A 13,952-nucleotide genomic window follows, 5' to 3' on the forward strand; every position below is an offset into this window, starting at 1 on the left:
GAAGAATTTTGGAATGTTTTCTGTGTCAAAGAAACTATTTAAATGCAAATCATTTTGGTACGTATCTTCAAAGATAAGTTATTCCTGTGAAAACCCATTTTTAGCTTCTATTGTAGCCAGGCTAGCAAAAGTAAAGCCAGGTCTGAGATCTCAATTGAGAAATCAATGAAGGTGAAATTCAGGAGAGATTGTTTAATGGAAATCAGCAAGTTCAAATTATGCCACATATCTTTCAAAGCAACATCATCTGGAATGTCTACCTCAAGATTAGTTGGTACCGGGGTAAATGGAACAGGAGCTCAGTGTGCAACTATTCCACTGGGTTTTGATTGGTAGCTGATATCTTCAGGAATGTCTGCCAGAGTGACTGTTCACATTGAACATAGCCACACAATCAGATGCTGGCATAGACAAATTACATAGCAAAGATGAAATGATATTAGATACATTCCTCATCTTTATCTCCATAGCAACTTTGAGCACTTAACATTTATATAATCTCTAAGAGACAAACGATTAATTACAGTGCTAAACCCACAAGTTCTATAATTTTTCTCTACAGAATGAACTCTTCTCCTTCATCTGCTCCAGAGAGAGTGAGCCCCTGTTTTCTGCCTTGGCCATATTTTACCTCATTTTGAAAAGTCAACCTCCTCAGCACAAGAAAGAATGCTGTGAGGAGTCAACTAAATTATTATGATAGGGTTGGCTCCGGGAAGTTCTCTAGGGTCACTCCATGGTCAAACAATGGAGGAGGGCCCACCTTGCCATTACTGGGCAAGTTAATGGAAAAGAAAAGCAAGGCCTAATAGTCAAGAATACATTTTTCAGTTCTCTTCAGATGCTCTCACAAATTATGAAAGAGGTTCTACTTAAGAAGGACAAACTTCATCCTGAAGGGAGATCCTCTTCATTCATTTAGTAATTGCACATGAGAAAATATACAGACACCAGATACATAGAGTGGAATTTTACCTTTTTAATTCAATAAGCAAGAGAAGCTTCATAATTCAGGACAGCAACCACTGGGGAAGGCATGTCATATTTAATCGACATACTTTTATCTAAATCAAGATAGTTCTTGTACCTTTGAAACAGCTGAATCTTCATAGCACGCAGCAATTGAAGGAACTATGCCTCCATTTTAAGGCATTAACTACCTACTTTATTCAGTTCATTAATTTCCTAATCCAAATGTACATGTCCACACTGCATATCCTTCAGTGTGTTAGTGAAGGACAGAGAGTAAAGTGGTAAAGGAATGGGGGTGCTAAGGTGAGTGTAGAAGGGGGCAGAATGGCAATGCAGCAATGTAGGTAGGGTGTCAAGGTGAGGAAGAATGGGTGAGTGGCTAGGTGGGTCTAATCAAGTGGTATGTGTTAGAGAGTTGAGGGCTGAGTTGGGTCAGAGCCAGAAAGGGGAGAATTTGAGTCAAGTTGGGTTTGAAGAGCGCTCGGAGGAATTGTGTTATGCTCAGAGTGGGTGGGGGTTCATGAGCTGGGTTCAGAGGAATTAGAGGAAATCAAGTTGCAACAGGCCAGATTAAGTCTGGGACTGGATGAGGGTGGGTGGAGGTGGGGATGGGCGAATGCAAGAGTTGGTTGGGTTGGGTCTTGAGAGGGATCATGAGTCAAGTTTCCATTGGGGTGGTTGGGTGAGTGCGCTATATTTAGTATGATTAGTATGATTAGCCATTCACGTTTTATGGTTACCCAGGAATTAGAGCAGATTTTCATCCCTCTAACATTCCGTGACTAAGTTTTGAGCTAAGTAAGCCAGACCCTGCAAAAGTCTTTAAATTTAACTCAAAGTTGGGGACTTTGTCACAGAGTTCCTTTGTAGACCACCAGCCTATGTTTCAGCAATAATAATCCTCTAACAAGAAGATATGGTTAAGTGTACTGTTCAGCCCCACACCAACTGCAGCATCTAGGAAACAATTGTGAAATGTAGCAAATGTTTTTTACATGCTTTCTTAGGATGTAGATGAATACCTATACTGAATACATGTGCTCTGCACATGATGAATAATTAAGATATTTAGCTCTGAGTATATTTAACTTGGCACATCCATTGTACATCCCATGTATTTCTTCTCTTGGCCCGAGATATAAGGGAGGCTCAAGACTACATCCATTTCTGTTACCTTTTCCCGGTGGGTGGCTTTCAGTTGCCAAAAGCATTACTCTGCTGACTGCATGTCCTATAACCGGATCTCCACTGGTAATTGGGGGGGGGGCGGGCTTCATGGCACCATAATGTTCCTTGTCCTACCCTTCAGTATTAGGCAGTAAAGTACTAAATTCCTCCTCTATCAGCTGTTTGCTAATGGCTTATGCCAAGTCAACATGCAGAACTGTCTCCCTGTGCACATTTTCCATGTGAAACAAATGTTTGATGTAAAGAGAAGATGGCTTAACAGAATTTGATGAAATTACCGCACTTCGAATCACTCATGCCCCTGTTCGAATGCAGCTCAGATTTTATTTTTCACATAAAAGAGGAACTTGTATGTCTCATGAACATCTATATCTTAGTGAGATAGCAATAAATACACTCTAATCTCAGACATTTTAGTGCAAGTACATTATTGTAATAGAATCAGTACTATAATAACTGAGACTACACATTGGCAGGAAGTTAAGCTGTGTTTGGCTTGGGAGCATAAGGGAATGGTAACAGTCCTTTAGTGAAGAAATTAATATAATGTGACCCCTTGGGCTGAAGTTGCAAAGATTTAAAAATGATCTGATAATCTGTACCTTCATGACAAAATAAAGCACAAAGATATTCATAACTAAGGTTTTTGATTTCTAAAGTGCAGCACAAATATAACCATTAATTAATAAGAAAGATTTGCAAAAGTTTTTTTTGTAGTAGCCGTATTGAAAACTGCACAGTTGGGGGCCACATCTTTTAGACTTTTTCTCCATCTGAGACAGTCCCTCAGGATCAAGGATGTCTTTCTTCCATTCTGGTTTGATGGGATCTGTAACATATAATAAGTCCAATGTACGATCTGCAATTCTGCTTGAAGAGTTGTCTAAATAGGTGCTTCAAAGACTACACTGTTACTCTATTCCAATACAAAAAATGAAAATGCTTTCTCTGATTGCCAAGATGGTCAATTTAATACATTATCTATGTAAGATTACAAATAAAACGATCATGTCCACATCCACCCTGTCAAGTCCCCTCAAAGTTTTATATGGTTAAATCAAATCATCTCTTAATCTTCTAAAGTCTAGAACTTTAGAATTTAAACTGAATATTTCAATTAAATGTTAACTAATGCTAATTTCAATCAAAATTGCTACAAAATCAGCAGATCAGGCAACACCTGTAGAAAGAGAAACAGAGCTAGGTCTTAGATCCTGAACCCATCATCAGAACAGTCAATAACCTGAAAAATTAATACTGTGTTTCTTTGAAATGTTGCCTGACTTGATGAACATTTTCAGTATTTTCAATTTTAATATCAATTCTGAAAATCCGAAAGCATCTTCTGAAAATTACCTCCCTGCAACAGATGGGGAAAACCACCACCGCCCTACCAGATCGTAGGGCTGTTCTGTCATTACAGAGATGACTGGTGGTGACTTAACCTGAGGGTGACCATGCCTCAGGCAAGGAGAGAGGTTGGGAAGGGTAGTCCTTATGGTAACCTCAGTTTGTGCAGGAATTGAACCTATGCTATTAGCATCATAAACTAACCATCCATCCAAGGTAACTGATTCTTACATTAGACGAACAGTTCCATTGGGTCCATAACATCCATACAGGTATAACCAAGGAAATTCAGATGCCTCCACTTTCTTAGGATTTTTGATTCCAATGAATGTATTCCTCAAAGGAGTTAAAACTGCATGCTAGTATCTTCAGGAGAGTCTGGTCACGTACATGCTGCAATGAAATGTCAGTATAAGTTCATGTTTCTCCAAGCGAGACTCTAACACATAACCAGCTCCCAAGGCTTTAAGTACAACAAGTCATTGCTTCTTGCTGATGCACTGGCAAGCATGACATTTCTGAATTCACAGTCTGACTGCATTATGCTGTCTTTAGACAATGAGAAATATAATCTACATTTACTGTTTGGTCATGGTTATTTTATGTGATCTATATTTCACATATTTAGTATTACTGATGACTTAATGAAATATCATAGGCCATACAGATGAAATTAAATTGCAGCAAGATGTTATGTTTATTAAATGTCAACAAATAATATAGGTGTTGATACAATTACTAAGAGAACAGGGCAGCTTGAATTTAGTGACACATCAGAAATGTAGTAACAACTATATATACTATTAAATTCATAAATAAAATGCCAAAAGTGAAAAGTACAAATTAAAATATCCCATGATAAACTTGCAAATAATTGTGCACCACATCTAATGCTAGATTTGGGAGGTTTCAGAAAACATTTGTTGCCCTGTTTTTATGGCTAAGTAAAAAGATCTGAAAAAAATCACCTTTATCTTGGGAAAATTTAGATGTTTATGCTTTCTTTCTGACAATGTTGACTACACTTCAAAAATATATTTTTTATTTGTTCATGTGAGGTGAGTTTGGGGCTATGTCAGCATTTATTTATGATCCTTAATACACCTGGGGAAGGTAATTGTGAGCTACCTACTTGAAGCATTGCAGTCCCTGCAGTGTGAGACATTTGCAGTGCTGCTAGGATAAGAATTTCCAGGATTTTGACTCTGGGACAGTGAAGGGGCAGTGATAATGAGGTTATTGTAGGGCTTGGAGGGGAACTTGCATGTAGTAGTGTTTTCACTTGCCATCTGACTTTGTTCTTCCAGATGCAAGACATCATGGGTTTGGGAAGTGCTGTTGTAGATGGCACACACTGCTATCACTATACATCCAATGGTGAAGGGATTGGATGTTCAAAGTGATGGATGTGGCACCAATCAAGCAGAGCTAATTTGTCCTAAATGGTGTCAAGTATCTTGATTGCTGATGGAGTTGCATTCATCCAGGCTTGTGGGGAGTACTCCATCACATTCCTGTCTTAAATGTTGTAGGTTATTGTTAAGATTTATAGAGACAAGAGTGAGGGATTTGCTGACCTGCTCATTGTAGCCACAGTATTTATGTGACGGTTCCAGTTAGTTTCTGGTCAATGGTCATCCATAGGATTTGAAGTGATTTCAGTGATGGTTACACTATTGATTGTTAAGGGGCAATGATGTTATTCTGTCTTGTTATAGATGGTCATTGCTTAATGACTTGCACGTTGTGAGTATCACATGCCACTTATCAACCAAAGCCAGTTCAGTGGTTAATTTATCCTTGCTGAATATGGGGACAGACAGCTTCAGTATTTGAGGAGTTGCAAATGGTGCTGAACATTGCACAATCATCAGTGAATAACTCCACTTCATCAAATGATGGAGGAAAGGTCATTGATGAAGCAGCTCAAGATACCTCAACCTAGGACATTACCTTGAAGAACTCCTGCAGAGATATTCTGGAGCTGCAATCATTAACCTCCAAAAACCAAAACCATCTTTCTTTGTCCTAGGTAAGACTCCAATGAGTAGAGAATTTTCGCTGATTCTCATTGGCTTGATTTTCTAGAGTACCTAGATACCACACTAATTCAAATGCATGTCTTCATGTCATGAGTAGTCACTGTCATCTCACCTTTGGAATTTTGCTCTTTTCTCCATGTTTCGACCAAGGCTGTAATGAGGTCAGGAGACAAGTAGCCCTTGCAGAATCCATACTGAGCAGCTGCGTACATATTATTTCTTTGCAAGTGCTGCTTGATAACATTGATGATGATCTCATCAATCACTGAGTTAATAATCATGAGTTGACAGATGGGGTGGTAATTGGCCAGGTTGGATTTGACTCGCTCTTTGTGGACACAGCATACCTGGACAATGTTCTACATTGTTAGGTTGGTGCCTGTGTTGTAGCTGCACTGGAACAGCTTGGCTAGGGGAATGGCCAGTTCTGGAGCACATGTCATAGAGTCACAGAGTCCATGGAGATGGACAGCACAGAAACAGACTCTTTGGTCCAACTCGTCCATGCCAACTAGGTATCTTAAATCTAGTCCCATTTGCTAGCATTTGGCCCATATCCCTCTAAATCCTTCCTATTCATATACCTATCCAGATGCCTTACAATTACAACATTTGAATCAGCCTCCACCACTTCCTTTGGCAGCTCACTCCATACTCACACCAGGCTAGGCATGAAAAGTTGCCCCTTAGGTCCCTTTTAAATCTTTTCCCTCTCACCTTAAATCTTTACCCTCTAGTTTTGGACCCCTCCACCTAGGGAAAAGATCTTGTCTGTTTTCCCTGTCCATACCCCTCATGATTTTATAAACCTTAATAAGATCACCCCTCAGCATCCGACATTCCAGGGAAAATAGCCCCAGTCTATACAGCCTTTGTCTATAGCTCAAACTCTCTAATCCTGCCAACATCCTTCAAATCTTTCTGAACCCTTTCAAGTTTCACAACATCCTTTCCTATGGTAGGGAGAACAGAATTGCACACAGTATTCCAAAAGTGCTTGAACCAGTGTCCAATATTGAATTGAATTGAAATGAATTTAATTGAATTTATTGTCACATGTACTGAGGCAAAGTGAAAAGCTTTGTCTTGCGAGCAACACAGGCAGATCACAGAGTTAAGTAGCATAGGTAAGTAAATAATAGGTAAACAGTGGCAAAAACAAAAACACAGGTACAGGAAAATGTTAAGAGTTTGTGAGTCCATTCAGTATTCTAGCAACAGTAGGGTAGAAACTGTTTCTACCCTTTACAGCTGTAACATGACCTCCCAACTCTGATACAAAAGACACTGACCAATAAAGGAAAGCATACCAACTGCCTTCTTCACTATCCTATCTAGTTGCGACTCCACATTCAAGGCACTATGAACCTGCTCTCCAAAGTCTATTTGTTCAACAACACTCCCAGGACCTTACCATTAAGTGTATAAGTTCTGCCCTGATTTGCGTTTCCAAAATGTAGCACCTCACGTTTATCTAAATTAAACAGTCTTCAGTATTATTGATGAATGTTGCCAGTGTCACAAAGCTTGTCCCTTTAATTCTGAAAAGCTGTCCCTTGGCTCAGGGATACTCTGTCCTTGATTTTTTTCAGAGGGGCAATAAACTGGGCCAGGCTCTGATCAATCTTGTTTGGTACAGAGATGAAAAGGATTTTGAGAGGTCTTTTGTTTATATGTAGACAGATGAAACTTCAGGCCAAAGTGGTCACGTTTTAGAAGTGACCTCTATAATGAAAGGGGAGTGGTCAGCTTTCCAGCTGAGCTGAGTTGTTTAGTTCAGTCCAGAACTGGTTGGAAGTTCAACAGTGAGCTGTGTGGAAACTCTCTCTCTTCTGCCTTTCTAACTTCAACCTGTAAGCATCTGACCCTTTTTGTATTGTGTTTTAAAAGGGGTTTGCTTTTTTGAGACAGTTGTGTACATTTGGAACAGTATAATTAAGTCTAGTTTGGATAGACTGAGTTCTGTAGGGGTTCTTTATTCTGTTCTTTGTGTTTCATTGTGTATTCTTGTGTATAAATTATTTGTCTGTTTTAAACCTGGTAGTCAACCTCACTGACTTAATCCGAGTAATTTTCACTGTACACTTACCGAAACAAATTGTAAAGTTATAGTCTGGGGTGCCTGCATAAGAATGTTTTGAGTAGTCTGGTCTACTCCATAACAGACTGGGGGCTCTTTATGGGATTTCAAACAGCAAGTGGTAGGTGCTAGTGTCTTTATTTCGGGTGTTGGTTTGGTTGGGTAGACAAAGCTTGGGATAGTAATGGCTCCTTCAGTGGCCAAAAGTTTTCTGGATGTGGATGCGATGACTTTGGAAGTTTTGCAAAAAGTGAATAAGACAAAGTTGCAAGAATTAGCAGAGAAGCTGGAATTGGAACTGCCTGCTTCTGTGAGGAGAGGAGAGATAATTACAGCAGTAGCTCAGGATTTAAACTTGCTGAAGAAACCATCAGAATCTATAGAGATGGCAAAAATTCAATTGAAAATGAGGCAGCTTGATTTAGAGGCAAGAGATAAGGAAAAGGGAGCAGAAATGAAACAGTTTGAGTTACGGTTAAAAGCAGAAGAGAGAGAAAAAGAGAGAGCAGAGAAAAAAAAAGAGATTGCTTTTGAACCTCAAAAACTGACACACAAAAAGGAAAGTCAGCTGAAAAGGTTGGAGTTAAGGGCTGAGGGTAGGCTTAGTGAGGAGGAGACTGAGGATGAGCAAGCCTCTGGTAGTCAGAATCAGATGCTGGAGATTTGAGTCAAGATTAGAGTGGTGCTGGAAAAGCACAGCAGGTCAGGCAGCATCCGAGGAGCAGGAAAATCGACGTTTTGGGCAAAAGCAGTACCCACTTATGCCTGGTCGTCAGTAGCCTAGTGAGAAACTAGTTTAAGCATTATGTTCAAGCATTGCCTAGATTTGATGAGAAGGTTGTGGAACCCTTTTTCATCTCATTTGAAAAGGTGGCTAAATAAATGCAGTGGCCAGTGGCAAACGAAACTTGTAGGTAGGGCTGGTGAGGTATTCATATCACTTTCAGAGGAGGATCTGAGGAGTATGAGGAGGTGAAAAAAGCTATTTTAAGTACATATGAGCTTGTACCAGAAGCCTATAGACAACATTTCAGGAATCTAAAGAGGGACCCTGCTCAAATCCATACTGAGTTTGAAAGGATCAAACAGAGTAATTTCGATAGATGGATAAGAGCTAATTAGAGAGGTAATTATTTTGGAGGAATTCAAAAATTCACTGCCTGAAGTCGTGCAAACTCATGTGGAAGAGCAGAGAGATAAAACAGCAAGCTTAGCATCTGAAGTGGCTGATGATTATGAGCTGGTCCATAAAACTTGGTTTGATTTCTAGAATCAATTTCAGTCCATGAGGGGATAGAAATTTGGGCAAAGAGAAAGGGAAAGGTAGATCTCAGTGAAGATCATAAGCATAATTTACCACAGGTTAAAAAAGAAACCCTTGAGGGAGACAAAGAAGTTAAAAAGCTCCAATGTTTTCATTGTAATAAAGTGGGTCACACAAAATCACAGTGTTGGTGAGCAAGGAGAAAGCCAGATATATGGAAACCAGACAGGCCTGGAAATTTTGTTGGACTGTAACAAAAAAGCACAAGGGAAGTTAGACAACTGCCTCAGAGTTTACAAGATGTTCAGAAGGTGATTAAGGAGGACGTGCTTTAAAAAACTACACGCAAGGGTAAAGTTTATTCACACAAGCCAGGAGCAGTAGGTAAGGAGGTTACAATATTAAGGGACACAGGATCCTCTCAGTCTTTAATGCTGGAGCATGAAGAGATATGTACTCCTGAGGGAGTATTGCCAGAAAAGGTACTGGTAACAGGAATTCACAGTGAGATAAAAAGTGCTCAGTTATGTAAAGTGAGGCTAGAGAGTCCAGAGAAGAGTGGAGAATTTATGGCAGGAGTACTGGACAAACTATCAGCTCCAGGAATACAATTTGTCCTTGGAAATGATATAGCTCATTCATTGGTAGGTGTGCTGCCTACTCTAGTTGAAAAGCCAGTGGAGATGCAGGCAACTGAAGACATGGAGAATGGTTATCCAGGAATTTTCCCTGACTGTGTGATCAAAGATCACAGAGGCACTCACTAATGCAGGAGGGATCAATAGGCACAAATAAGGAAACTGACATAGTATTAACCAAGACTATTTTTGATCAGATAAGTGGCACAGAGCAGGAGCAAATCGGTAAATGTGCAAGCATCTTTAGCTCTGCTAAGCTGATTGAATTACAGCAGAAAGATAAGAAAACAGTTGTATCAAAGGGCATTTACAGAGAAGGAGAGTGAATGCATTTCTGTGTTATGACTTAACAAATGATGTCTTAATGAGGAAATGGAGACCATACTACATTCAAGCAGATGAGAAATGGGCAGATGTTCGTCAGATTGTTTTGCCAGTAGGGCATAGAAAGGAAGTACTGCGAGTGCTGCATGAGCTACCACTTGGAGGTCATTTAGGGGTGAGGAAAATACAGGCTAAAATACAAAGACATTTTTACTGGCCTGGACTACACGAGGACGTAGTTGAATTTTGCCAGACATGTCATACATGTCAGCGAATTGGAAAACCACAGGCAGTAATAAACCTGCACCTTTAATACATATTGCAGCATTTGAGGAACCTTTCACAAGAGACTTAATGGATTGTGTAGGTCCCCTACCTCAAACAAAAAGTGGGAACAAGTATTAATTAACAATGATGGATGTGTCGACTAGATTTCCAGAGGCAGTACCATTATGCAATATCACAGCAAAAAGGGCTATAAAAGAATTACTCAAATTTTTTTACAAGATACGGACTACCACTAGAGATCCAGTCAGATCAACGGTCAAACGTCACATTCAAACTGTTCAAGGAGGTTATGGATAACTTGGCAATAAAACAATTCAAATCTACTGTGTCCCATCCAGAATTGCAGGAAATGATAGAGAGATGGCATCAAACATTAAAAACCATGCTGAGCGCTTATGGTCAGAATTATCCAGATGATTGGGATAAGGGAGTTCTGTTTGTACTTTTTGCAATCAGAGATGCAACAAAGGAATCGACCAAATTCAGTCCATTTGAATTAATTTTAGGGCATGAGTAAGAGGACCATTAAAATTGATTAAGGAGAAATTAATAAGTCAGAATTCAGACACCACCCATTCTGACTATGTGTCAAATCTTAGAAAAAGATTATATAGAGCTGGAGAGTTGGCTAGACAGCATTTAAAAGTATCACAGCATACAATGAAATAGGAAGCGGATAAGAAATCACTAATTTGCAATTTTGCAATTGGGAATAAGGTATTGGTGTTACTTCCAGTAACAGGTGAACCTTTAAAAGCAAGGTTTAGTGGACCGTTTCAAATCGCGAAGAAATTGAGTGAGGTGAACTACTTGATAAGGACTCCAGACGGGAAGAAATCTCAGAGTGTGTCATGTGAATATGCTCAAAAGGTATTTTGATAGGGAAGGGAAGCAAGAGGAGAAGGTGTAAATGATTACAGCACAGAAGGAAGAACCAAGTTCAGAGGATTCCGAATTGGACATTCCCCAAATCAAATTGGACAATGAGGAAGTTGTCAAAAATTGGGATAAATTATTGAGTTACCTTCCACAAGCAAATCGAAATGACCTGAAAGAGTTATTACTATCGCATGGGGAGATATGCGGAAATAAACTGGGAAGTACTAACCTAATTGTGCATGATGTAGAGATAGGAGATGCTGTTCCAATTAAGCAACATCCTTATAGGCATAACCCTCTAAAGTTGGCACAGGTTCCGAAGGAGATAGAGCGCCTACTCCAAGATGGCATTATCAAAGTAAGTTACAGTGACTGGAGCTCACCTATAGTCATGGTACCAAAGCCAGATGGTACCTAACAGTTATATGTGGACTAACGCAAACTCAACGCCAATGCATATCAAATTCCACGGTTGGAGGATTGTGTCGAAAAAGTGGGATAAGCAACTTCCATTCCTAAGTTGGACTTGCTCAGAGGCTAATGGCAAGTACCTCTGTCAGAGAGAGCTAAGGCACTTTCAGCTTTCTTAACGCCAAATGGACTATATCAGTTCAAAGTCATGCCATTTGGTATGACAAAATGCTCCAGCCACATTTCAGAGACTGACTAATAAGGTAATTGCTGGATTACCCAACTGTGTAGTGTATATTGATGACCTGGGTGATTTTTAGTCACTCTTGGAAGGAACATTTACAGCATTTATCAGACTTGTTAGATCGACTTCAGAAGGCAGGTTTGGTGGTAAACCTCGCTAAAAGTGAATTTGCCAAATCCCAAGTCACCTTCCTGGGCCATGTTGGTGGACATGGACAAATGGCCCCATGGGATGCAAATTATGGGGCATTTCCCAAACCATCAACAAAAAAAGCAGTTCTACGGTTCCTGGGATTGAATGGATTTGTGCCAAATTTTAGCAGTGTGGCTGCTCCACTCACCACATTGCCAAAAAAGGGCAAGAAGGTTCAGTGGACATTGGACTGTCAAAAGGCATTTGACAGCCTAAAAACTGTGTTAACCACTGCCCCAGAGTTAACCATACCAGATTATGCAAAGCCTTTCAAGGTGGCTATCAACGCCAGTGATGTGTGTATCGGCGCAGTGCTCCTGCAGGAGGATAACGAGGGAATAGAAAGACCCATCGGGTATTTTTCCAGGAAGTTGAACATTCATCAACAGAAATATTCAATGTGAAGAAACAGACTTTAAGCTTGGTGTTGGCATTACAACATTTCAGTATTTATATTACCAGCAATGCATCTGAGACAATCATATACACTGATCACAGCCTATTGACATTAGTGGAAAAACTTAAGGACAAAAAGGCCAGACTGTTTCGATGGAGAATGTTGTTGCAGCCATTCAATTTAACAATTGAGCTTGTGGCAGGTCGCGAAAACATGATTGCCAATACATTGTCGAGACTCGAACGAGATATGGAAGCATTCGGTGGTGGGGGTACCATGACCTGAATTTGCATGTGGTTGTGCATGTTTACATGTTTAAAGTTAGTATAGTGTATATGTATGTTTAGACGACTAACTGGGTTTTTGAAGGATTAAAAATGAGGTCATTTTGATATTGACGGTTCTTTTTTCTCAAGGTGTCACAAAGCTAGTCCCTTTTTTTTGTCTAAAAACTGTTCCTTGGCTCAAGGATGCTCTGTCCTTGATTTTTGAGAGACCTTTTGTTTATATGTAAACAGATGAAATTTCAGGCCAAAGTAGCCATGTTTTAGAAGTGACCTGTATAATGAAAGGGGAGTGGTCAGCTCTCTTGTTGAGCTGAGCAGTTTAGTTCAGTCCAGAACAGCTTTGGAGTTCAAAAGTGAACTGTGTGGAAAATTTCTCTCTTCTGCCCTTCTAACTTAAACCTGAGAGCAGCTGACCCTTTTTTGTACTGTATTTTAGAGGGGGTTTGCTTATCGGGACTGAAGTGTATATTCAAAACAGTATACTTTAGTCTACTTTGGATAGACTGAGTTCCGTAGAGGATCTTTATTCTGTTCTTTGTGTTTCATTGTGTAATTTTGTGAATACATTTTTTTTGTCTGTTTTAAACCTGGTAGTCAACCTCACTCACTGAATCCAGATAACTTTCACTGTACACTTACCGAAACAAATTGCAAAGTTATGGTCTGGGCTGCGTGCTTAAGAATGTTTTGAGTGGTCTGGCCTAGTCCATAACACAAGGGTCTATAGGTTTTGCAGTATCCAGTGTCTTCAGCTGTTTCTTGATGTCGTGTGGTTGAATAAAATTGATTGAAGGCTGAGATGGATCATCCATCTGAAGATGCTGTAAATGCTCTGTCCTTTGATGTTTTAACATTTGAAGCAATGTTGCAAAGATACCAGTTATTCGGATTTCCAAGTCAGACGAATAAGCAGACAAGCTGTGAGGAATGTCCAATAAAGAGCACCATTTCACTGTCGGTATATCTGAGTCTTCACATCCATCATAAGGTAGCATCATGTTATTCCCTGACACAATGTGGTATAGAAACATCCTTGTCTGTATAAATAATTCCTACATACACAACCTTCTCCCAATGCATTTTACAAAACTAAAGTGTTCAGACTACATTGTGGGGGTCCAAAAGTGGGTGCTGGAAAAACACAACCAGTCAGGCAGCATCCGAGGAGCAGGTGAGTTGATGTACGAGTATAAGCACTTGATCAGGAGTGTTGACGAGCTTATATTGACATTCCTGATCAAGATCTTATGCTCGAAACATTGGCTCTCCTGCTCCTGATCTCCAGCATCTTCAATCCTCACTTTCCACTACATTTGTGGAGGTGAAATTCTGGCAATAATTCTGGCACACTGACAGTCATCCCCCCCCACCCCTTTCCCCTCCCAAGCAAAGCACC

General features: G+C 39.9%; 1 long non-coding RNA gene across 1 annotated transcript in view; it reads left to right on the forward strand.

The window, feature by feature from the left end:
* The first annotated feature begins 5,411 nt into the window (after nt 1-5,411).
* LOC122555056 overlaps nt 5,412-13,952 on the forward strand; it is a 28,714-nt gene continuing 20,173 nt past the window's right edge. Inside the window, exon 1 of the long non-coding RNA XR_006313148.1 lies at nt 5,412-5,542. This is a non-coding gene — a long non-coding RNA (uncharacterized LOC122555056). The remainder of the gene's footprint in view (nt 5,543-13,952) is intronic.

The sequence above is a fragment of the Chiloscyllium plagiosum genome, chromosome 12 (genome assembly GCF_004010195.1).
Source record: "Chiloscyllium plagiosum isolate BGI_BamShark_2017 chromosome 12, ASM401019v2, whole genome shotgun sequence".
Classification (NCBI taxonomy): domain Eukaryota; kingdom Metazoa; phylum Chordata; class Chondrichthyes; order Orectolobiformes; family Hemiscylliidae; genus Chiloscyllium; species Chiloscyllium plagiosum.